The sequence below is a fragment of the Macaca nemestrina genome, chromosome 4, assembly GCF_043159975.1.
Source record: "Macaca nemestrina isolate mMacNem1 chromosome 4, mMacNem.hap1, whole genome shotgun sequence".
Taxonomy (NCBI): Eukaryota; Metazoa; Chordata; class Mammalia; order Primates; family Cercopithecidae; genus Macaca; species Macaca nemestrina.
Genome location: NC_092128.1, coordinates 131415892 through 131440885, shown reverse-complemented (window position 1 = coordinate 131440885; position 24994 = coordinate 131415892). Strand labels below are relative to the sequence as shown.

Sequence of the window (24994 nt, the reverse complement as noted above, 5' to 3'; positions counted from 1 at the left end):
CAGGAACATGCTACCATGCCTGGCTAATTTAAATTTTTTTTTTTTTAGAGACAAGGTCTCCCCCTAATGTTGCCCAGGCTGGTCTTGAACTCCTGGCCTCAAGCCATCCTCCCACCATGACTTCCTAAAGATCTGGGATTACAGGTGTGAGCCACTATGCCTGGCCTGGTCTCCTCTTTTCATCTGTGAGTTGGAGGCACAGTCTTTGGTAGCTCAGCTCCCTGGGAGAGGGAATGAAACACTGAGCATGCCTGGGGCCTGGGTTAGGGCAGAATTCTTGGTGGATGTGGGAGGAAGGGGGTGAAGTGAGGAATCTGGGCAGCTGTCAAGATGAGGAATTCAAAGTGTCAAAGGATAGAGAAAGATCTACAAGAAGCACTAACATGTAATCTTTTTTTTTTTTCTTTTGAGATGGAGTTTTGCTCTTATTGCCCAGGCTGGAGTGTAATGGCGTGATCTTGGCTCACTGCAACCTCCGCCTCCCACTTTCAAGGGATTCTCCTGTCTCAGCCTCCTGAGTAGCTGGGATTACAGGCGCCCACCACTACACCCAGCTAATTTTTGGTATTTTTAGTAGAGACAGGGTTTCACCATGTTGGCCAGGCTGGTCTCGAACTTCTGACCTCAGGTGATCTATCTGGCTCGGCCTCCCAAAGTGCTGGGATTACAGGCGTGAGCACCCAGCCTAACGTGTAATCTTAATTGAGAGCCATAAGCATTCATTCATCAGGTAACATTTGGTTTTTATTTAACGAGTATATTTCTTTGAAGGTGATGCCTCATTGGAACTGGGTCCCATGGGATTAATTTGGGTTATATTTAGGGATTCATCATCAGAATTTTGGAACTCAGCTGTTGTGTTCAGTTGAATCACTTATTAACATAACCACCCAAAGCTAGGTGCAGTGGCTCATACCTATAATCTCAGCACTTTGGGAGGCCAAGGCAGGAGGATCATTTGAGCCCAGGAGTTAGAGACCAGCCTGAGCAACATAGTGAGAACCCATCTCTACCAAAAAAAAAAAAAAAAAAAAAAAATTAGCCAGTCCGGGTGTGGTGGCTTGCATCTGTAGTCCCAGTTATGCAGGAGGCTGAGAGGGGAGGATGGCTTGAGTCTGGGAAGTTGAGGCTGCAGTAAGCCATGATCACACCACTGCACTCCAGCCTGGGTAAAGAGCAAGACCCCAACTCAATAAAATAAAATAATCATGCAAGATCTGAGCTGTTGTATAATTAAAAATTTGTTCTAGAATGGGCCAGGCACAGTGGCTCATATCTGTAATTCCAGCACTTTGGGAGGCCAAGGCAGGCGGATCATGAGGCCAGGAGATCAAGGAGATCAAGACCATCCCGGCTAACATGGTGAAACCCCATCTCTACTAAAAATACAAAAAAATTAGCTGGGCATGGTGGCGGGCACCTGTAGTCCCAGCTACTCTATGTCCTCCAAATAGAGAGAGAGAGAGAGAGAGAGAGAGAGAAAAAATGAGAATAAAAACTGGAATAGTTGGAGAAATCTATGTGGAAAAGGCAATCCTAAATCACGTATTAAAAATAAGGGCCAAGCGCGGTGGCGGCTAACACCTGTAATCCCGGCACATTGGAAGGATGAGGCAGGCAGATCATGAGTTCAGGAGATCGAGACCATCATGGCTAACACGGTGAAACCCCATCTCTACTAAAAATACAAAAAATTAGCCAGGCATGATGGCACACGCCTGTAGTCTCGCTACTCAGGAGGCTGAGATAGGTGAATCGCTTGAACCCAGGAGGTGGAGGTTGCAGTGAGCCGAGATCACGCCACTGAACTCCAGCCTGGGCAACAGAGCAAGACTCTGCCCCCCGCCAAAAAAAGATTTCCATTTCTAGCCATGAAAGTAAAACAGGGATCAGAGTTCCACTCCAACCTTAAATGCCTAGAACATCAGATAAACGGAAGAATCAAGGGTTTTCAGATACTGAACAATAGACAACACAGGACATTGATCCCTGAAAGAAGACCAGCAAATTATGTGAGCTGTAGGAGTGCCCCAACTCACCACCTTCTGAGAGGTGCCATGGCTAATCCCAATGGACAGGGAGCACAGCAAAGCCAGGTGGCCTTGCAGAATCGAGGGGACAGAGTGTGGTTCTAAGGCAGGAGGCTGGAGTTGGCATGGATGCTTCCTGGAGATAAGGAGGCCAAGCCAGAGACAGAGAGAGTGATTCACAGACCAGCCTGAACACGGCAAAACCGTCTCTACTAAAAATTAGCTGGGCATGGTGGTGCACACCTGTAATTCCTACTACTCAGGAGGCTGAGGCAGGAGAACTGCTTGAACCCTGAGGGGAGTGGAGGTTGCAGTGAGCTGAGATCGCGTCACTGCACTCCAGCCTGAGTGACAGAAGGAATGAGTCTCTGCCTGAATCTTTGAACACTGCTTTGTGCATGTGTATAAAGAAACTACTCAAACTGGGGGGTGGGGAGTGGGCATCCCTATCCTTCCCAACCTGGTTCACTGTTCTAATGGTAGGGGTGGAGGATCATTCTAGGTAAACATTGAAGTGGTGATCAAAGTCTTCCGTAAAGTGTTCCCCTTCAGTGATATCCAACTGTCCCCCTACTCACTGGCAAATCTGTATTTACCTGGAACACCAACCCCAGATCTTTTTTTCTTTTCAGGCAGCATCTCCCTCTGTCACCCAGGCTGGAATGCAGTGGCATGATCAGAGATCACTGCAGCCTTGACCTCCTGGGTTCAAGTGATCCTCTTACCTCAGCCTCCTGAGTAACTGGGACTACAGGCATGCCTCGCCATGTCCAGCTCATTTAAAAAAATTACTTTTTGTAGAGATGGGGTCACCCTATATTGAGAAAGCAAGTCAGGGTCTTGCTCTCTCACCCAAGCTGGAATACAATTGTGCAAATATAGCTTACTGCAGCCTCCAGCTCCTGAGCTCAAGCAATTCTCCTGCCTCAGCCTTTCAAGTAGCTAAGACGACAGGTGTGCACACTATGCCTGGCTTATTTTGTTTTCCTGTGTGTGTATGTAGAGATGGGGTCTTGTTATGTTGCCCAGGTTGATCTCAAACTCCTGGCCTCAAGAAATCCTCTCACCTAGGCCTCCCAAAGTGCTGGGATCACAGGCATGAGGCACCACACCCAGTCTGAGCCCAAATCTTCCTATGTCTATACTGCTTTCCCTACAAATGCAAGAACCTAAAAATACATTCAGCCCAAAGCTATATCCTGACCACAAATACATAAAAACCACCATAAACACAACTATGGCCTTCTCCATTCAGTATTGGGGACTGAAATATTTGTTGTTGTTGTACACATAATATTTTATTCGTTCCTAATAATGATGCTGTGAATGCAGGATGGTAAATGTTGCCTACTTTAAGAAACCCAGTACCCAGAGACATTGTTAACTTTCCAAATTCGCACAGCAAGATAATGGGAGAAGTGGAACCAGAATTCCACTTCTCTTAAGTAGTACTTAAGTTGATTCTTCCCATGAAATCTAAAATAAACTTGTAGGCTGGGTGCAGTGGCTCACACCTGTAATCCCAGCACTTTGGGAGGCCAAGGTGGGTGGATCACTTGAGGTCAGGAATTTGAGACTAGCCTGGCCAACATGGTGAAACCCCGTCTCTACTAAAAATACAAAAATTAGCCAGGTGTAGTGGTGCACTCCCAGCTACTATTATTTAGCACGTGCTGTGTCAGACATCGCAGAGTACCTGGGAAGCAACAATAAATAGAACTCTTTCTCTCTCCTGAGCCCACAGTCCAGTCAAATAGAGGCAAAGAAATAATGACAGTGCCTGGCGAGAACACTGGGAGAGCCAGGTTCGGGCTGCAACAGGGGCAGAGCACGGGGAAGCCTCCCTCAGCCTGGAGCAGGCGGGGTAAACCTCCCCACAGCGGGACAGCTGTGGGGAGACTCGGCCAGTGAACAGAAATCTTTTCAGTCATGCATCGTGTGACTCACGCTCGTATTCCCAGTACTTTGAGAGTCCGAGGTGAGAATCACTAAGGCCAGGAGCTCAAGATCAGCTTGAGAGCGAGACTCCATCTCTACAAAAAAAAAAAAAATTTTTTTTGAGACGGAGTCTCGCCCTGTCACCCAGGCTGGAGTGCAATCGTGCAATTTCGGCTAACTGCAACCTCTGTCCGGCTAATTTTTTGTATCTTTAGTAGAGACAGGCTTTCACCATGTTAGCCAGGCCAGTCTCGAACTCCTGACATCGTGATCTGCCCACCTCAGCCTCCCAAAGTGCTAGGACTACAGGTGTGAATCATGGCGCCTGGCCCCCAAAATTTTAAAAATAGGCTGCCCATGGTGGTTCATGTCTGTTGTCCCAGCTACTCAGGAGGCTGAGGTGGGGGAATCACTTCAGCCCAGGGGTTTAAGGCCGCAGTGAGCTATGATGACACCACTGCACTCCAGCCTGGACAACAGAATAAGATCCTGTCAAAAACCAAAAAAAAAGGCTAGCACAGTGGATCACACCTCTAACCTCAGCACTTTGGGAGGCCAAGGCAGGAAGATCAATTGAGTCCAGGAATTCGAGACCAGCCTGGGCAACATAGTAAGAACCTATCTCCAAAAACATAAACAAAAAGAAAAGGATATTTTAGTTGGTGATTATTGTGTGGAAAAGAAAGAGAGATCAGACTGTTACCGTGTCTATGTAGAAAGAAGTAGACATAAGAGACTCCATTTTGTTCTGTATTTGAGATGCTGTTAATCAGTGACCCTACCGCCAACCTTGTCCTTGCAAGAGACGCGTGCTGTGGTGACTCAAGGTTTAAAGGATTTTGGGCTGTGCAGGGTGTGCTTTGTTAAACAAGTGCCTGAAGGCAGCTTGCTGGTTAAAAGTCATCACCATTCTCTTAATCTCAAGTACCCAGGGACACGTACACTGCCAAAGTTCGCAGGAACCTCTGCCTAGGAAAGCTAGGTATTGTCCAAGGTTTCTCCCCATGTGATAGTCTGAAATATGGCCTCATGGGAAGGGAAAGACCTAATCGTCCCCCAGCCTGACACCCGTGAAGGGTCTGTGCTGAGGAGGACTAGTATAAGAGGAAAGAAGGCCTCTTGGCAGTTGAGATAGAGAAAAGCATCTGTCTCCTGCCCGACCCTGGGCAATGGAACATCTTGGTGTAAAACCCGATTGTATGTTCTGTTTACTGAGAAAGGAGAAAACCGCCTTAGGGCGAAAGGTGGGACTTGCTAGCCAATGCTGCTCTTTATCCACTAAAAAGGTTTATGGAGATGTTTGCATATGCCTATCAAGGCACAGCACTTTTCCTTAAACTTATGTCAGAGATCTTTATTCATATGTCTTACTGTTGACCTTCTCCCTATGATGATCCTATTATCCTGCCACTTCCCTTTTTCTAAGATGGTAAAGATAATTATCAATAAATACTAAGGGAACTCAGAGACCGGTGCCAGCGTGGGTCCTCTGTATGCTGAGCGCCGGTCCCCTGGGCCCACTTTTTCTTTCTCTATACTTTGTCTCTGTGTCTCATTTCTTTTCTCAAGTCTCTCATTCCACCTAATAAGAAACGCCCACAGGTGTGGAGGGGCAGGCCACCCCTTCAATTATGGTGCCAACATGGGCATTCCAGGCAGAAGAAGCAGCTTAAGCAAGAGCAGGAGAGCAACGAGGGCAGTGGAAACAGATCAGTGGCTGGGAGTGAGGAGAGAAGAGGATGAAAATCCAGGAGAGAGCAGAGGACACTGAGTGTCCTGACCAGGGATTACGGCTTTGTCCTGTGGGCCTGGGGGAGCCAATCACAGGACTCCCAAATTTTAATCTGTGGCCGGGCACAGTGGCTCACACCTGTAATCCCAGTGCTTTGTGAGGGTGAGACAGGAGGAACACTTGAGCCCAGGAATCAAGATCAGCTTGGGCAACACAGCAAGACCCCATCTCTATGAAAGTAAAAAAATTAGCCAGGCATGTTGGCATGTGCCTATGATCCCCACTACTCAGGAGGCTGAGGTGGCAGCATCGCTTGGGCCCAGGAAGTTTAGGTTGCAGTAGCAGTGATCACACCACCACACTCCAGCCTGGGTGACAGAGAGAGACCCGGTCTCAAAAGCAAACAAATACAAATTTGGATTTTTTAGAAAGACCACTTGGGCATGGGTGATAGGAGGCTGTCTGGAAACAAGGCTGGTAAGGAGGCCACCTCTGAGGACCAAGTGAGTGGGACAGAGGCCTGGCTGCTGGCAGGAAGGGAATATGGACGGGACAGAGGGAGGTGAGCCCAAAGCTGAAGTGAGGGGAACAGTGCAGTGGGCGCAGGGCAGGCCGGGGGAGGCGAGTGACATCTCTGTCCCGAGATAACACATAAGCAGAAAGTTCAATAGCACTTACCTAATGAAACCCTGCAATCATTTCCGCTCTGTACTTGCTCTGAATAATGGGTTTCTGAAACATCTTTCACCACTTCTCAAACTGGGTGGCCAGCTGCAGCTGAATCAACTCCAGGTGCCTGTAGTCATGATATCAAGAGTAGCAGCTGTTCACACAGATCACATCCACATACGGAGCCTAGGACCAGAGCAGGAGAGCCCGTTCAGCACCCAGAAGACTGCATGATTCAGAACTCACATGCTTTGGGGGCTCTTCTGGCAGGAAGGTAAGAAGAGGATGTAATCGAGGCACTCAGGGAGGCTGAGGCAGGAGGATGGCTTGAGGCCAGGAGTTCGAGACCAGCCTGAGCAACACATCAAGACCTCAGCTCTAAAAGTATAGTAGTAAGACAATTAACAGGGCACAGTAGCTCATGCCTGTAATCCCAGCACACTGGGAGGCCAAGGTGGGAGGATCGCTTCAGCACGGAAGTTTGAGACCAGCCTGGGCAACATCGCATGACCCCATTTCTACAAAACAAACAAAAAAACTAGAAGAGGAAGAGCTGCCTCTCGGGACTGAGAACATCCAAGTTCGCCAATTTAGATCCTGAAATTACCCTGCCCCACAGGCAGGAAACGGTCACAAAGTAGCTCAAAGGAGGCAGGCCTGTGACTCTGCACTGACGTGCGCAGCTGAAAAGGACTGTGAGAGGCAGAGCAGCTGCCAACGCGCAGTCCTCAGCCAAAGCCGAGGGCCCCCGCCACTGGAGCTGACTCCTCTCCAGGCAGCAGTCCCATCACTGGGACTTGCCCTGGACTTACCTTGCCCTGCAGAAGCGCTCCCACCTGAGGGGCCGATGCAGTCATTCTCACAGAAAATCTTTTTCTGTTTTGTTTTGGATACAGAGTCTCACTCTGTTGCCCAGGCTAGAATGTAGTGTCATCATCTCGGCTCACTGCAACCTCTGCCTCCCACGATCAAGTGCTGCTCATGCCTCAGCCTCCCAGGTAGCTGGGATTACAGGTGCGTGCCACCACATCCAGCTAATTTTTTGTATTTTTTGTAGAAACAAGGTTTCACCAGTTGGCTGGTCTGGTCTCTAACTCCTGACCTCAAGTGATCCACCCGCCTTGGCCTCCCAAAATGTTGGGATTGCAGGTGTAAGCCACTATGCCCGGCCATCACAGAGAATCTTTTTTTCTTTTTTTTGAGACAGACTCTTGGCTCTGTCACCCAGGCTGGAGTGCAGTGGCCGGATCTCAGCTCACTGCAAGCTCCGCCTCCTGGGTTTACGCCATTCTCCTGCCTCAGCCTCCTGAGTAGCTGGGACTACAGGCGCCCGCTGCCTTGCCCGGTTAGTTTTTTGTATTTTTTAGTAGAGATGGGGTTTCATCGTGTTATCCAGGATGGTCTCGATCTCCTGACTTGGTGATCTGCCCATCTCAGCCTCCCAAAGTGCTGGGATTACAGGCTTGAGCCACTGCGCCCGGCCCATCACAGAGAATCTTGAGGCAGCTTTCATAAGGCGGCACTCTGGGCTGCAGAGGGCCTGAAAGAGTCCCACCTAGGAGCAGGGCAGAGATGACCAAGTAGGACCACCATCAGCTTCAGCAAACTGGTGCTCAGGGCTGAGCAGCAGATGCTTCTGTGTCCAACTGGCTAGTTTCTAATGCGTCCTGAACACACTACTTTCTAGTAAGAATGCTGGCTGGGTGCGGTGGCTCATGCCTGTAATCCCAGCACTTTAGAAGGCCAAGGTGGGTGGATCACCTGAGGTCAGGAGTTCGAGACAAGCCTGGCCAACATGGCAAAATCCTGTCTCTACTAAAAAATATAAAAATTAGGCAGGCGTGGTATCATGTGCCTGTAATCCCAGCTACACTGGAGGCCGAGGCAGGAGAATTGCTTGAACTCGGGCAGAGGAAGTTGCAGTAAGCCAAGATTGCACCATTGCACTACAGCCTGGGCAACAGAGCAAGACTCCATCTCCAAGAAAAAAAAAAAAAAAAAGAATGCTAATGTCAGCCAGGCATGGCAGCTTGTGTCTGTAATCCCACCACTTTGGGAGGCCAAGGCTGGAGGATCACTTGAGCTCAAGAATTTGAGACCAGCCTGGGCAATATAGTGCAATCCCATCTCTGCAAAAAGATCTAAAATTAGCCCAGCACACCTGAAGTCCCAGTTACTCGGGAGGATGAGGCGGGAGGATGAGGCAGGAGGATCTCTTGGGCCCAGTAATTCAAGGCTACAGTGAGCTGTGATTGCACCACTGCACTCCAGCCAGGGCAACAGAGTAAGACCTTGCCTCTACAGAAGAAAAAGAAAAATGCAGGCTCCAACTTTGGAGTTACTGAATCAGGATCTCAGAATGCAGAGATCTGCCATTTCGAAAAAAATTCCCCTAGAGATTCTGAACATCCAGGTGTGGGCCAGATGAACTCTAAGCCCCCTTAAACCTTTGACATTCTATGACTCTATTAAATCAAAGTGCAAAAAACACTGAGTCCAAACTGAGCAAACAAATCCCATCTCCCTATGCCCAGCCTCCCTGAATTCAGAAAGCCACCTGCCTGGCGAGTAAGCAGGGAGAGAATTCTCATTAACCCAAAGACCATCTATGAAAAAAGACTGGCTGCAGCTGAGTGTGGTGGCCGACACCTGTAACCCCAGCCCTTTGGGAGGTTGAGGCAGGAGGATCGCTTGAGCCCAGGAGTTCGAGACCAGTCTGGGCAACATGGCAAGACCTTGTCTCTATCTTTTCAAGTAAAAAAACAAAATAAAAAATCCCTGGCTGGCAGCTCATGGTCCTTTCCAGCTGTTCCCATGAGCAGACTTCAGGACAAGCCCAGGCAAAGGTGGGGAAAAATGGGGTAGGGACCCCCAGGCTCACCCCTTTGTCCGCTGCATAGTTGGAGTTGGTCACAAAGGTCACAGGCCGGGAGGGGTCCAAGGCTTTGGCGTGAGCAATCACCATCCTGTCCACAGAAGGCAGAAGACACAGGTTCCGTCAGTCCAGGAAGGGCTCGAACACCCTCCCATCCTCCCCCATCAGAACACAACACGGGGCCAGGCACGATGGCTCACACCTTTAATCTCAGCAGTTCGGGAGGCCAAGGCGGGTAGATCACTTGAGGTTGGGAGTTCAAGATCAGCCTGGCCAACATGGCAAAACCCTGTCTCTACTACAAATACAAAAATTAGCCAGGCATGGTGGCACATATCTGTTTAACACCAGCTACTTGGGAGGCTGAGGCATAAGAATTGCTTGAACCCAGGAGGTGAAGGTTGCTGTGAGCCAGGATCACACTGCAGTCCAGCCTGATCCATAGAGCCGGGTCCATAGAGCCCTGTCTCAAAACAAACAAAAGAAAACACACACACACACACACACACACACACACACACACACACACACAAAGCATAAAGCCACTGCTTTCTTCCCTAACTTGAGATGTATTTTACATAAGGGCACATGATCCTCTAGTCCTAGACCGAGCTCTCTAACATCACTCTTTCTCCCCCCGCCTCCGAATCCTATCCCCCCAGAGGAGAGCCACCCTTCGAGGCACACAGAGCTGAGGTCAGTGGGCTGGACACTGCCAAAAATGAGGTTGACTCCCTGAAACAGCTCTTGAACACAGGAGTGGATGGGTGCAGATTTGGGTGGGATATTTATTAATGCATCAAGCAAACAGGGAGTGCAGACTCTCAGATGGGAAGTTTCAAAGCCTTGTGACAGCCTGGCTGAACCTCTCCAGGCTGGGCGGCTCCCTCCAATTCCTGCCCCAGCAAACAGACATCTCCTCTGGCCACCTCCCAAAGAAGCCTGTCTGTCAGGCACCTGCTCCTGGAAGCCTGTGCTCTTCACCTTCGCAACAAAGGTCCTGTCCACCCAGTCCTGCTGAGCACACCCCTGTGCCCCAGAGCTCTGAACTGTTCTTTGTCCAGGCTGGGACGACTTCTCAGAGCCTTCTGCCTACTGCAGACTTGGCTCAGCCCAAAGCACTCCATGAAATCGGGGTGTAGTGTCTGCCTCAAGGAGCATTTCCAAAACCTCTACTGCCTCTGCTGCAAGTGAAAAATCTACCTCTGAATGCTGAGTTAGAACTGCATGATTGTAAGGAATAAAGGGGGCCCGGGCATGGTGGCACACACCTGTAGTCCCAGCACTTTGGGAGGCTGAGGCAGGTGGATCACTTAAGGCCAGGAGTTCAACGCCAGTCTGGCTAACATGGTGAAACCCCGCCTCTACTAAAAATACAAAAATTAGCCAGGCACAGTGCCTCATGCCTGTAATCCTAGCACTTTGGGAGGCCAAGGCAGGTGGATAACCTGAGGTCAGGAGTCCAAGACCAGCCTTGCCAACATGGTGAAACACAGTCTCTACTAAACAATGCTAAAGTTAGCTGGGCATGTTGGCATTAGTGTTGTGGTGCGATCTCGGCTCACTACAACCTCTGCCTCCTGGGTTCAAGCGATTCTCCTGCCTCAGCCTTCTGTGTAGCTGGGATTAGAGGCATGCATGAGCCACTGCACCTGGCCTGTGCAACAGAGCAAGACCCTGTCTCAAAAAAGAAAACACACACATACACAGACACAAACAGAAAACAAAACAGAATAGCATCATTTCCTTATCATTAGCTTGAAGGAAGTGAATTGCCTGTAAAAGTTTCCATTTTCAAAAAAAGCATTAAAATACAGTGTAATCCCCGCACTTTGGGAGGCTGAAAAGGATTGCCTGAGCCCAGGAGGTGCAGCCTCCACCTCCTGGACTCAAGCGATCCTCCCACCTCAGCCCTACAAGCAGCAGGGACTACAAGCGCGTGCCACCATGCCCAGCTAATTTTGTGTATTTTTGTAGGGACAGGGTTTCACCATGTTGCCCAAGCTAGTCTGGAACCCCTGAGCTCAAGCGATCCACCGCCACGGCCTCCCAAAGTATGGGATTATGGGCGTGAGCCACTGGGCCCGGCCCCATTACTTCCTTCAGTCTGAGCATGAGCGCTGGAAGAAAAGCTCTCACTTGCATGTAAGGTTTTAGAGACAGAGTATCCCTCTGTCACACAGGCTGGAGTGCAACGGGGCAATCTCATCTGAGTGTAACCTCAACCTCCCGTGCTTGATCTTTTATATAATCTCGGCTCAGTGTAATCTCAACCTGCCGGGCTCGATCACACACACACAGACACACAGACACACACAGACACACAGACACACACACACACACACACGTTTAGACAAAGTCTCGGTCTGTCGCCCAGGCTGGAGTGCAGTGGTGCCATCTCGGCACACTTCAACCTCCGCCTCCCGGGTTCAAACAATTCTCTGCCTCAGCCTCCGGAGTAACTGCGATTACAGGCGCCCGCCACCACGCCCGGCTAATTTTTGTACTTTTAGTAGAGACGGGGTTTCATCATGCTGGCCAGGCTGGTCTTGAACTCCTGACCTCGTGATCCACCCGCCTCGACTTCCCAAAGTGCTGGGATTACAGGCGTGGGCCACCGCGCCCGACCGATCGCTTATATTTTTAAAAAGATGTTTTCTTCGTTTTCTAGCCCCTTTTACACCGCTACAAAGTTTCAAAGGCTTAATGCGATTACAACGGCCCCTGAGAGGTCGAACTCGGCGATGCAGCTCCCTAATGCGGGGCAACCTCAGAGGGGGCCTACCCTGCCCAGGATGAGCCGCGCCAGGTGGCGGGGGACGCTCCCGGGGGTCCTCGGGCCCTGGCTGGGGGAGGTGTTGTGGGATGCACGTACCCGGGATCAGGTGAGGCGAGTGCACGGCGGAGGCTGCAGCTGCCGCTGGCCATTGAGGAGCTTCTCCGCAACGGGCCCGCCAGGAGCCGGCCGGTTGGGGCGCAGCGCCTGCTCGTGACGCGTCTGGTCCTTGCTACGCCCGGCCCTGCAGGCGGGGAAGTCGTAAAGCTCCTCCCGGTAGCTTATGGGCGGCGGCAGCCGGGCCGAAGCTTGCAGACACAAAAAGGCCAGCTCAGCTGCCGGTTGTACGTCACAAGCGCGCGCCTTCGGTGACGTCACAAGGATGGGCCTTGGGGCGACGTCACAGGCTGGGGTGTTCCGGGGCGTCACGGAGGTGGGAGTGTCAGTAGCTGAGCAGTTTTCTCCTGAGAGTGGAGCCTGGTAGCCGCGACCTCCCCTCCAGGTCCTGTGTGTTGCTGGCTGGAGAAGGGTAGTTGACAAACTCTGACCCAGCGCAGTGTTTATGTCGGTCAAAAACACAAAAATATGTCCAGGCGCGACCAAGGCGGGAGGATCCCTTCAGGCCACGAGCAGTCTAGCAACATGGCGCGACCCTGTCTCAGTAGTCCTACCTCAGCCCCCCAGCTACTTGAACCCCAAGGTTCAAGGCTCCAATGAGCTATGGTCCCACCACAGCATTCCAGCCTGCGAGACTGAGGTAAACCCTGTCTAAAAACGTAAAAAAAAAAACCTAAGTGTGCAACAGGGAGGGACTGCCAAATAAAACTGCCATCCCAGTACTTTGGGAGGCCGAGGCGGGAGGATGGATGGCTTGGGCTCAGGAGTTCTAGACCAGGCTGGGCAACATGAAGAAACCTCGTCTCTACAAAAGATACAAAAATTGGCCGGGGGCGGTGCTCACGTGGCCTAATTTTTGTAATTTTTGTAGAGATGGGGGTCTCGCTGTGTTGCCCAGGTCAGTTTCGAGCTCCTGGGTTCAAGCGGTCTTCTCACCTTGGCCATCAGAGTCGTCAGGATTACAGGCGTGAGGGACTGTGCCCCGCCTGGGTTAGGCTGTTTAATAACAAGAAAGTGCTTGGCCAGGCTCGGTGGCTCAAGCCTGTAATCCCAGCACTTTGGGAGGCCGAGGTGGGTGGATCACCTGAGGTCAAGAGTTTGAGACCAACCTGGCCATGGTGAAACTCAGTCTCTACAAAAAGTACAAAAATTAGCCGGGTGTGGTGGCACATGCCTGTAGTCCCAGCTACTCCTTGAACCCAGAAGGCGGAGGTTACAGTGAGCCGAGATTGCACCACTGCACCCCAGCCTAGGCAACACAGCGAGACTCCAAAGTATGACACCAGCCTGGGCAATGTAGTGAAACCCTGTCTCTACAAAACAAAAAAACCCAGGTGTAACTGTGTCCACCTGTGGCCCAGGCTACTTAGGAGGCTGAGGCAGGAGGACCACTTGAGGCCAGGAATGAAAGCATGTCTCTAGATAGTTAACTAGCTAGCTAGCTATATATGTAGTTTTCAATTTTTTCCCCTAGATTTGAACATGTTTTTCTAAAGTAGCATTCAACACATCAGCATTTTACAGTGTTATTAGTTGTTAATATGATTCTGTTTTTCTGAAATACAGTATCCTTCACAAGCAGTTTTGTCTTTCAAAGTACATAGATAGGTCCTCGAGTGAATTTGTCTGATGTTGGCGACCTTGGTACCATTTTCTCCAGTTGACTGGAATAGTCAGTCAATAATTTCAGGTTACTGTTGGCCTGAGAAGAAGAGCCCAAAGGCAACAAGCAAATGTGCTGGTGTCCAATCACCTTCTAGAAACATTTTCACTTTCCTGTAAGGTTTCCCTTGATGAACATAGAAGTAGTGTATGTAGAACTGACCCAGTGCTGCTGTGGCAACTTCGTATATTAGGCCAAATTTACATTTCTTACCTTTGTGAGAGGCACCCTGGTAGGCTAGTGGAGTTACACACGAAGTCTGATCTCAGCTGCACTGTCCAGAGATACAACATGGTCCAATCAAATAACATTCTCTGAGCCTGTTTCTTAAGCTGTAAAATAAGAATAACAATTATACCTGTCTAAAAAGACAGCTTATTGTATTTGAGTGGTCTTTTATTTTCTACGAAGCTGTGTTTAACACGGTAATTATTTTTATTTCTGTACCACATTTGTGTTTTGTTTTGCTTTTCTTTTTGTTTTGAAATGGGGTCTGTTTTTGTTTTTTTTTGAGATGGAGTTTTGCTGTTGTCTCCCAGGCTGGAGTGCAGTGGCAAGATCTCCGCTCACTGCAACCTCCACCTCCCAGGGTCAAGCGATTCTCCTGCCTCAGCCTCCTGAGAAGCTGGGATTACAGGTGCCCACCACCACACCCAGCTAAATTTATATATATATATATATATTCTTAGCAGAGATGGGGTTACATCATGTTGCCCAGGCTTGTCTCAAACTACTGATGTCAAGTGATCCACCGGCCTCTGCTTCCCAAAGTGCTGGGATTATAGGCGTGAGCCACCACACCTGGCTTGTTTTTAAATAAGGGTTTCTTGGCCAGGTGCGGTGGCTCACGCTTGTAATCCCAGCACTTTGGGAGGCCAAGGTGGGTGGATCACCTGAGGTCGGGAGTTGAAGACCAGCCTGACCAACGTGGAGAAACCCTGTCTCTACTAAAACTACAAAATTAGCCGGGCATGGTGGTGCATGCCTGCTATCCCAGCTACTCGGGAAGCTGAGACAGGAGAATTGCTTGAACCCAGGAAGTGGAGGTTGCAGTGAGCCGAGATCGCACCGTTGCACTCCAGCCTGGGCAACAAGAGCAAAAGTCCCGTCTCAAAATAAAAAAAAAAAGATTTTTTAAAATGATATTTTCAGTATTTTATAGATATGTGAGCAGCAATCTTAATAGGACGTTACCTGACACTTTGCGGGACTAGACGATGACAGAGGCAGCTGATTTGATCCAGATGTCTAATTTATTTTTTTTCTCTCTTTTTTTTTTTTTTTTTTTTTTTTTGAGACAGTCTTGCTCTGTCACCCAGGCTGGAGTGCAGTGGCACGATTTTGGCTCACTGCTACCTCCATCTCCCAGGTTCAACCGATTTTTCTCCCTCAGGATCCCGAGTAGCTGGGATTACAGGCACATGCCACCAGGCCAGGCTAATTTTTGTATTTTTGATAGAGACAGCAGTTCACCATGTTGGCCAGTCTGGTCTCGAACTCCTGACCTCAGGTAATCTACCTGCCTCAGCCTCCCAAAGTGTTGGGATTACAGGCATGAGCCACTGTGCCTGGCCCAGATGTCTCTAATTTTAACAAGAGATGTATTGCAGGATCATAGCAGATTGAGTTGCTGGTGTAACCAGAAGGAAGTAAGCATGGAACTCAGGATAGCTGTCCTGAGTAGAGTGTGTGTGCTGTGCTTGAATATCTCACTGCTCATTTATACACAGGCTTTCTTGTGACCGAGTCAACAGTATCTGTTTCATAAATAATGTAGCTTGCTTGCTTGCTTGCTTGCTTTCTCTCTTTCTTTCTTTTTTTTTTTTTGAGACAGGGTTTTACTCTGTTACCCAGGCTGAAGCGTAGTGGTGCGATCACAGCTCACCGCAACTTCAGCCTCCCAGGTTCAAGCAATTCTCCTGCCTCAGCCTCCCAAGTAGCTGGGATTACATGTGCCACCACTCTTGGCTAATTTTTGTTCTCTTTTTTTTTTTTTTGAGACGGAGTTTCACTCTTGTTGCCCAGGCTGGAGTGCAATGGTGCGATCTTGACTCACCGCAACCTTTGCCTTTCGGGTTCAAGCGATTCTCCTGCCTCAGCCTCCCAAGTATCTGGGTTTACAGGCATGCGTCACCATGCCCAGGTAATGTATTTTTTAGTAGAGACAAGGTTTCTCTATGTTGGTCAGGCTGGTCTCAAACTCCTGACCTCAGGTGGTGTATCTGCCTTGGCCTCTCAAAGTGCCGGCATCACAGGTGTGAGCCACCGCTCCTGGCCTAATTTTTGTATTTTTGGTAGAGATGGGGTTTCACCATGTTGGCAAGGCTGGTCTCGAATTCCTGACCTCAAGTAATCAGCCTGCCTCGGCCTCCCAAAGTGTTGGAATTATAGGCGTGAACCACCATGCCTGGCCAGCCCTATTTCTTTAAGCCTCCACATTTTGCACTTGTTAAAAGTATTTGAACATAAATTACCCAGCTTCCCTTGTTTATGTGTGCTTGAATTTTGTACAATCTTAAATATTTTTTTCCAATCTAAGCTTTATTTTACCCCGTTTCTTCTATATTTGTGTAACTTTAGGTGGCTGTCTTCATTGGAAGTTTTTTCTCAAAAGCCTTAAAATAGATTATTGTTCTTGGCAGCAAGTTGAAAGCTATTTGAGGAGAAGAGGAGACTTATGATGATTCAAATGAAGCAAACTAAAAAGTAATGAAGCAAGACAGAAGAAAAAGCAGTATTCACTTGTGCACATCCCAAAAGAATAACATTTCAAATATAACTAGAAAAAAGTATGCTGAAGTTCACAATACAGAAATAATTATTAATACTCAAAATAGCTTTAAAGCCCTGCTCAGATTTTGAATGTTGGGAATTGACCCGGAGGTGGCTGTAACCTAAGATGGTTCCTTCAGTAATGAGCATATGTTCTTTTTCAAGATGATGATGACTCTCCACCTTCTAAGAGACCAAAGACCATTGAGACACCACAGCCACCAGTCCCGTAACCTGCCAATGCTGGGCAACAGAGAGTGAGGGAGTTCAACTCTGGTAAGTTCTCAGTGAAATCCACTACCTTTTCCTTCATCTTCTGGACTCTCAGTGTGACTGATGAAAGTTACAACATTCTCTGCAGGGGGAAGTGTTTTAGCATGTATTACTACATTTTAATCACATCTTTGTAAAGCCAGGAGCATTTTGAAAGTCACATTACAGACATTGTTTAAACATAGTTTGTATTTGCCAAAACATAGGACACTGTGTCATCTCATATTAATTAGTTAGTTGGCTCAAAATTAGTGCTAATGACTTAGTAATTCAATGATTTCTCTTAGCTTTAAAACCCTTTTTATTTCAGAACTATTTCACCTCTTGGTTTTCATTTTTTCTATGTGTCACTGCCTGCCAGCTGCTAATTTATTAACTCCCAGTGAATCATGTGTCCTGTGAAGGGACTGAATGAGATGTTAGTGGCAAATTATGTTGATGATTTGTATTTTGAATAGTTTGAATAAATAGAACATTAAGCTTGTATACATTTTGAAAATAGTATTTTAATATTCTACTGTCATAGTCACAATGATTGGATATATATTGAATTTATATGTACTTTAGGATATATTTTGAATTTGCATGTATATCTGTTAAGTTTTTTTTTTTCCTCCACGAAAATTAGACTCTGATTTATTGAGGCATCTGTTTGATGCCACGTTAGGTGGCCCAGGCTCTGTGTAGGGGGTGAGGTTAAAGCAAGAAGAAGGGTGGTGAGAGGCAGGGGTGCCAGGTTTAGGTTGGAATACCTGGGGGTACTCTGAGGCTCCCAAAGTTTCCTTGGTCCTGGCCGGCTGTGCTACTGGCCTGGGTATCTGATGAGCCTGCAAGGGTGACTCCCAAGAGGTGAGTGATCCAGGTAGGGCAGGGACTTTCGAGTCATGCTGTTTGTTGGCTTTGAATCCAGACTCATACACTTGGTAGCTGTGAACTCTCCATGCCTCAGGGACCTGCAGAACTGAGCTCTGTCTGAGCCAGGTTCCATCCAGGCACTGCAGATCCATCCAGAGGGAAACCGCCCCAAGTTGCTCACTATTCAGTGCCTTCTCAAGCAGACCCTTGTCTCCTTCTAGGCCCTCACAATCCAGTGGAGGAGACGAAACTCATCTGCCTCTGTTCCTCTGGGCGCACCTCATGCCGGTGCATCTGTGGACCTGGGCCATGCTCCTGGGCTTCCGAAGTTGGAGAAAGCTGCCAGGCTCAGGTGGGTACCTCAGAGCAGCTGCTGCCCTCTGGACACAGTGACAAAAGAACCCTGTGGGTCTGGAGCCCTGGTCTGGGGCATTGGGCATTGGGCAAGGCTCTTGCACTTCTCTGAGCCCATTTCCCCATCTGGATAGTGTGCTGATTCTATCTCCCTGTGGGCACTGAGGGCTCAGTGTTAGAGAGTCAGCATCTGGGGTTTGGGCTGTAATTCCCCTTCAGCCCCGTAGCTGGGGGGAGCCAGGGACTTTATCGGGATTAACCTAGGTGTCATTCTAGCTTTCTGCCCCTGGCTTGGGTTCAGCATATGAAGTAGTCTAGGCGGCAGGTGGTCCTGGTGGGGGTTGGGGCTTTTCCCCATTCTGAGGTCACACCCAGAGCCAGAAATGTTGGTGCCTGCTCTGGGCAAAGGTGGCAGCCTGTGCGACAAGAGCGAAATTCCGTCTCAAAAAAAAAAAAAAAAAACAAAACCTTCCACCATTTCAAGGGGCTCACATCTCCCTAAGGGCCCAGTAATTGGCCTCATCTGGCCTGCACTTGGCCCCCAGGGTGCAGGTAACACCCCACCTTACCTGGCTTCTTTCTGCCAGGGCCAATCTTCAGACCTCAGGACTTTCCAGCCTATCCCACCTCCCTCTCTGGCCAGCCTTGAGCCCTTGTGGGTCCAGCACATTTTCCAGGCTGTCTCCTGGTTGTCCTTCTGCCTCAAGGTCTGGATCATGCTGCTCCCCGTCCCATTCACCAAGACCCACAAGGACCACTCCACACCCAGCTCAGCCCCATCCCCTTGGATAGTCCTTTCTCTTTCCTCAGGTGGCCAGGTGCATATCTTGGTGTGAGGACCTTCACTGCACCTGGGAATGCCTACTGGTCACCTCGGTGACAGAGACCAAGGCATTTACTTGATATGACTACCCTGGTTCACTGTCTACATGGCCAGGGAAGAAGTCAGTAATAGGCTTTTGACTTGCTGAAAGGATCAGTTCTCCTGGCCCCATGGTCTAGGGATGGAGGATGCTGCAGGAGATGCACCCCTCACTTCCCAGCTGAGGACTGTGGGTCATCTCAGGGCAATTTCACAGTCCCCACGTGCCCCACCCCCTCAGCTCTGCAAATACCAAGCAGTGCAGCCTGCCTAGGGGACAGTGGGCTCAGGGGTGCCCAGGTAGTCCCCAGAATGCCCTTGGCAGGCCCCTCACCTAGGTGCTCCCACAGCTCTGTAGCAAGAGTTCTAACCTTTTCTGACTGTGGAGCCTGCTGAGAATAAGCTGTGGACTGTTTTCCAGAAAGGCATGTACATGCTGTCCATGCAAAACCTTGCATTGTGGCCAAGCGTAGTGGCTCACGCCCGTGATCCCAGAACTTTGGGAGGCCGAGCCGGTCGGATCACCTGAGGTCAGGAGTTCGAGACCAGCATGCCCAACATGGTGAAACCCCATCTCTACTAAAAATGCAAAAAATTAGGCGTGGTGGCAGCCACATTACTGGTGGCCTTACACCTTATAGCCTACTCTGGAGGCTAAGGCAGGAGATTCACTTGAACCCGGGAGGCAGAGGTTGCAGTGAGGTGAGATTGTACCACTGCACTCCAGCCTTGGTGACAAGAGCAAAACTCCATCTCCAAAAAAAAACCCTTGCATCCTTTCAGGGGGCTCACACTTCCCTAAGGGCCCGGTAGTTGAACCCCTTGGACCTGAGGGTGAGAAACCTTGCTTCAGTTCTTCCCTGGGTGATCAGCCCAGGGTAAAGAAGGAGAAGCCAAAAAGGAGGACCCATGAGAAGGGCCCCCTCCAGGAGTTTGAAGCCCACTCCCTCCCCCCCTGCCTGTCCTCTGTCCAGGTCTCCTCCCTGCTGTGCCCCTCCTGGGGCCATAACCATTTGGAGCTGTGTTTTTCTACAGGCTTCTGGGCACAAAGTGGGCAGGCTCACCTGGAGGGGATCAGAGTAACATGGCAGGAAATGAGGGGGAAAGCTGCCCTGGAACCGCACCTCTCTTCCCCCTCATGTCACTGGGGTGCACTCCTCCCTCACCTCACTCAGGCAGTGACATGGGTTCCATGTGAGTGCTGTCCTGCTTCCTCTGCTGCCTCTTTTTTTCCTTAGGGCTATCATAAAACTTTCTCTTTCCCAGCTCTGCCAATCTGGTGGGACATTGGGCTTCCCTCTCACAGGGTCCTGGGGATAGGCCCATCCTGTATCATACCTGCAGAGAGACCCTGTTTTTCTCCAGGGCCTGGGGAACAGCCAGGTTCCATGAGTGAAACGCAGATCTGAACCATACCAAGCTGGGGTTGGGGTCCACACTCCTCTACTGAGAAGGAGCTAGGGATTCCAGCTAGATGAGAGGGAGAGTGGGCAGAGCCAGACCAGACCAGGACTGATCCCCTGGAAAAAGCCTGCCTTGGTGAGTGCTGGGTGCGGTGGCTCACTCCTGTAATCCCAGCAGTTTGGGAGGCTGAGACAGGTGGATCACTTGAGGTAAGGCATTCAAGTCTAGCCTGGGCAACATGGCAAAACCCCCTCTCTACTAAAAATACAAAAATTAGCTAGGCGTACTATGTTCCTGTAATCCCAGCTACTCAAGAGGCTGAGGCAGGAGAATTGCTTAAACTGGGGAGGCAGAGGTCGAAGTGAGCCGAAATTGTGCCACTGCACTCCAGTCTGGGAGACAGAGTGAAACTGTGTCTCAAACAAAAACAAAAACAAAAACAAAAAACACCATAATACGGCTTTGGCAGAGAGCCTGGCCCGGCAGTGCCTTCCCTTGGGTTTCTCCTGGGTAGTCCTCTGCCAGGAGGAGGCGCTTCGTTTTGCCTGTCCATGGCCCACAGCAATGGAATGTCTGCTTCCGAGGGTTGGGTGGGGGACTCCTGGCAGAACTGGAAACTTCTTCAGGTGGGTTTTATGTTTTGTTTTGTTTTTGTTTTCGAGATGGAGCCTTGGTCTGTCACCCAGGCTGGAGTGCAGTGGTGCAATCTCAGCTCATTGCAGCCTCCACCCCCCGACCCAGGGTGCAAACAATTCTCATGTCTCAGCCTCCTGAGTAGCTGAGATTACAGATATGTGCCACCATTCCCGGCTAATTTTTGTATTTTTTGTAGAGACAGCATTTCACCACGTTGGCCAGGCTGGTCTCGAACTCCTGACCTCAAGTGATCTGCCCTCCTCAGCCTCCCAAAGTGTTGGGATTACAGACATGAGCCACGGAGCCCAGCCCCTTCAGATGGGTTTTGAGGCTTCACTACAATACTAGTTTCCCGTGGCTGCTGCAGCAAATTACCACACAGTGACTTAAAACAACACGAATGTATTCCCTTACAGTTCTGAAGACCAGAATTCTAAAGTAAGTCCCACTGAAGCAAGGTGGGAGCAGGGTTGTTGCCTTCCGAGGCTCTGCGGGAGATTCTGTCTCCTGGCCCTGGAGGCGGCCTGCACTTCTCAGCTTGTGCTGCATGTCCTGAATGACTGGAGTTTCCTGCTTCCGTCACTACACCTCCCACCCTCTCCATCACCTTCTCTGCTCTTATAAGGATCCGGGTGAGTACATTAACCCCGCCAGTACAAGCCAGCCAAAGACCCTTAACTTCATTATATCTGCAAAGCCCCTTTTGCCATACAAGGTCATGTTCACCAGTTCCCGGGATTAGGATATGGGCATCTTGGGGGCATCAGCCTGCTACAGCTAGGCTGCAAAACTGTTACACCTTCCTGGTGTTTCAAAGATTGAGAGAAAAAGGGTTGGCATTTTTTGCTTAGGGGTCCCTCTTAAACTTGTACCTTTAAGGTCTGGGGTCCCTTTTAACCTTGTTTTTGTTTTTGTTTTTTCTTTTTTGAGGTGGAGTGTTGCTCTGTCGTCCAGGCTGGCAGTGGCATGGTCTCGGCTCACTGCAACGTCTGCTTCCTGGGTTCAAGTGATTCTCCTGCCTCAGCCTCCTGAGTAGATGGGACTATAGGCGCCCACCACCATGCCTGGCTGTTTTGTATTTTTGGTAGAGATGGGTGGGGGTAGGGAGGGGGGTTTTGGCTATGTTACCCTGAGCTCAAAGCCATCTGCCTGCCTCTGCTGCCGAAGTGCTAGGATTACAGGCCTGCACCACCACACCCGGCTGCTGTAAAGACTTATTTCCACACAGTTGAGACATGTTTTAGGAAGTTTGCTAAAAGAGCCCTGGAGAACTCCTCTTTGTGGCCTCCCTGTTACCGTGTTTAATTTGATTGAACTTTTTTGCCCTCCTGCTTTTCAACTTCTCTAATAGTCTCTCATTAAACCAATTCTAAGAACCACCAAAAAAGGGAAAAAATTTTTTGAAAGCAGTAAAATGATGTGGACTGTTAGAATGTAAAATATATGAAATAAGTTCTTACATGTTAGTGCTGCTCTGACATAGGGACATATTATTGAGAATCAGCTTTTGCTCAGTTTTCAGAGAAATGGAATAATCATATTGCTGATCTACATAAGCAAGTTGAAGAATTGTCTGAAAGAAAATATGGTATGTCTAAACTGGAAAATTCCTGTAATCCTGTGTTCATGAGCATTTACACAGTGGAGTTACTCTTCATCATGGGGGTACCGTGGACAGGCCCAGGGCTGCTGGTGAGTCATGCCTCCTTACACGTTTCTCCTTGTCAGGTGCTTTGTAGTGTCTAAATATTGGAAACATTCTGTTTCTAAATTGCTGCAAAGCTAAGGAAAAGTTGTGTTTCTTTAATTATTAGCATTTCTTTTAAACTTTCAGCATGGAGATTGGGAATTTATTTACATATTTATTGCAAAGCCTTTCATCTTAGGGATTTCATTGAATTATTATTATTATTATTATTTTTTGAGACAGAGCCTCACTCTGTCACCCAGGCTGGAGTGCAGTGGTGTGATCTCTGCTCACTGCAACCTCTGCCTCCCGGGTTCAAGCAGTTCTCTGCCTCAGCCTCCTGAGCAGCTGGGATTACAGGCGCCAGCCACCACGCCTGGCTGATTTTTGTATTTTTAATAGAGATGGTATCATGATCTTGGCCAGGCTGGTCTTGAACTCCTGACCTCCTGATCCACCTGCCTCAGCCTCCCAAAGTGCTGGGATTACAGGTGTGAGCCACCGTGCGTGGCAAAATGTTATTTTTTAAAATGAATTGTTTCTCTTAGTCTGCTTCATTAAATTTGGTATTCATCCAGGTGTGGTGGCTCACACCTGTAATCCCAGCATTTTGGGAGGTCGAGACAGGCAGATACTTGAGATCGGGAGTTCAAGACCAGCCTGACCAACATGGAGAAACCCCATCTCTACTAAAAATACAAAATTATATGGGCGTGGTGGCACATGTCTGTAATCCCAGCTACTCGGGAGGCTGAGGCAGGAGGATCGCTTTAACCTGTGAGGCAGAGGTTGTGGTGAGCTGAGATTGCATCATTGCACTCTAGCTTGGGCTAAAGGAGCAAAACTCCATCTCCAAATAAATAAATAAATAAATAAAAATTCAGTACTCACCAAGGTGCCTCTATTGTCTCTACCTTTATCTTGCTGCATCACTGAGTTGACATTAGATTTCAAATTCGTCATTGCACTTATACTATTCTATCCTGAAGCCACCTTTGTATAATGATGAAAGAAATTAGCAATTTGTTATTATCCTCTGTCTGTTGGTATATATCAAGTGCTTACCTAAAAAGAGCAATAACCAAAGTGCTTACCTAAAAAGAGCAATAACCAGTGGAAAACATCATGTGTTTTACTGTTTTTATTTGGATGACTACTTGTAACCTACTAGCAAACTATAAAATTGTATGAGATGCAGAATTTTAACTGAATTGCTTTAAGTGAACGTTTAAACATGATAAATCATATTGATGGTATTTATGTTAATATACTTAAAGTGAACATTTTTTTCTTCATCATGAATAATATAACCTACTCCTCAATGAAAATCTAGAATTAAATTTGCTAGTGAATTCAGTAACATTTCCATAATATTTTTAGTTATGTGCTTAAGGTTCTCTTAGTGTTTCTCCCACTTTTTAATAGCTTATGCCTTTTTTGCCTTTGGTTTTTTTTGGTTCATTTTAAAGTAAAAATCTCACAACATGTGATACCTGGAAGCAGTGTAACGGTCTCACCTGGTGGTAAGACTGTAGGCTCTGGGGGCACAGGCTGGCCACGTCTCTTCTCCTGTCTGAGCTTTAGTGTCCTCTTTTGTGGTCATGAGAACTGAAGATCTATCCTGAAGATTTGATAAGACACTAAAGTGCTTCATATAATACCAGGCATATACATGCACAGTAAATGCTTCTTCCTTACATTTTTATTGATTGATTGATTGAGACAGAATCTTGCTGTTTCACCCAGGCTGGAATGCTGTGGTGTGATTGTTGTTTCGCAACATCTGCCTCCTGGGTTCAGGCAGTTCTCCTGTCTCAGCCTCCTGAGTAGCTGGGCTTACAGGTGCCTGCCACCATGCGTGGTTAATGTTTGTATTTTTAGTAGAGACAGGATTTCACCATGTTGGCCAGGCTGGCCTCGAACTCCTGACCTCGTGATCTGCCTGCCTCAGCCTTCCAAAGTGCTGGGATTAAAGGCATCAGCCGGCGTGTCCAGCCTGTCTTTTCTTATCAAAACCACCCTTGGTGATGAAATGTTAAATAAGTACTAGTGGATATTATTTTGCTTAATGTTGCCTAGTGAATATTAAGTATTCTTACCTTTCAGAAATGAACTTATGAATTCAACAGGTGAAGATTTACAACTTGATTAAACAGCTTCAGGAGGTAGGTCTTCAATCTTTTTTTTTTTTTTTTGTTGAGACGGAGTCTCGCTCTGTCGCCCGCGCTGGAGTGCAGTGGCTGGATCTCAGCTCACTGCAAGCTCCGCCTCCCGGGTTTACGCCATTCTCCTGCCTCAGCCTCCCATGTAGCTGGGACTACAGGCGCCCGCCACCTCGCCCGGCTAATTTT

General features: G+C 48.6%; 2 long non-coding RNA genes across 3 annotated transcripts in view; one reads left to right on the top strand and one right to left on the bottom strand.

The window, feature by feature from the left end:
* Positions 1-24994, bottom strand: part of LOC139362921 (uncharacterized) — a 55310-nt gene that overhangs the window by 7414 nt on the left and 22902 nt on the right. For both annotated transcript variants that reach the window (XR_011622545.1, XR_011622546.1), the window contains 5 exons: positions 23535-23636; positions 14014-14132; positions 12120-12539; positions 9251-9335; positions 6379-6555 (listed from right to left, as the gene is read on the bottom strand). This is a non-coding gene — a long non-coding RNA (uncharacterized lncRNA). The remainder of the gene's footprint in view (positions 1-6378; positions 6556-9250; positions 9336-12119; positions 12540-14013; positions 14133-23534; positions 23637-24994) is intronic.
* The window catches only part of LOC139362923 (uncharacterized), a 35237-nt gene continuing 22777 nt past the window's right edge, over positions 12535-24994 (top strand). Inside the window, exons 1-6 of the long non-coding RNA XR_011622550.1 lie at positions 12535-12777; positions 16738-16848; positions 17922-18052; positions 21373-21588; positions 22472-22648; positions 24750-24812. This is a non-coding gene — a long non-coding RNA (uncharacterized lncRNA). The remainder of the gene's footprint in view (positions 12778-16737; positions 16849-17921; positions 18053-21372; positions 21589-22471; positions 22649-24749; positions 24813-24994) is intronic.